The sequence below is a fragment of the Psammomys obesus genome, unplaced genomic scaffold (assembly GCF_907164565.1).
Source record: "Psammomys obesus unplaced genomic scaffold, mPsaObe1.curated_primary_1811, whole genome shotgun sequence".
NCBI lineage: Eukaryota > Metazoa > Chordata > Mammalia > Rodentia > Muridae > Psammomys > Psammomys obesus.
The window spans coordinates 17321032-17321467 of NW_026596046.1; positions in this window are offsets into that span (position 1 = coordinate 17321032).

Genomic DNA, 436 nt, shown 5'->3' on the forward strand with positions numbered 1-436 from the left:
TTTGAAGTGCAAGAAGAAATATCCAAGACAAGTGCTTGTTCTGTGATATGTGAAAGGTTCCCTCCTGCCACAGGGACCAAGCACCACATCAAGAATTGGCTAAGGATAAAGACATCCTTTAGCATGACCTGAAAGCAAGCCGGTTCCAGTTTCAGCCTACAAAGCAGGCTCCTGCCAAAATCTGGCCTTGTTTTGTTTGTTTGTTTGTTGGACTCCATGAAGTCCAGGTTGCCTTGAAATGACTGTGTAGCCCAGGTTGGCCTAAAACTTGTTTCCCATGAACCTCCCTCCTGAATGCTGAGGCCACCAAGCCTGGACCTTCGCTAAAACCAGACCTCAAACAGGTCTTAGGTCACCCTTCCCAACAAGAATGGCTCATGGCACCAACACAGTCGAGCAAGATGTAATCACCTGAGCTCATCAGTGGGCACAACCA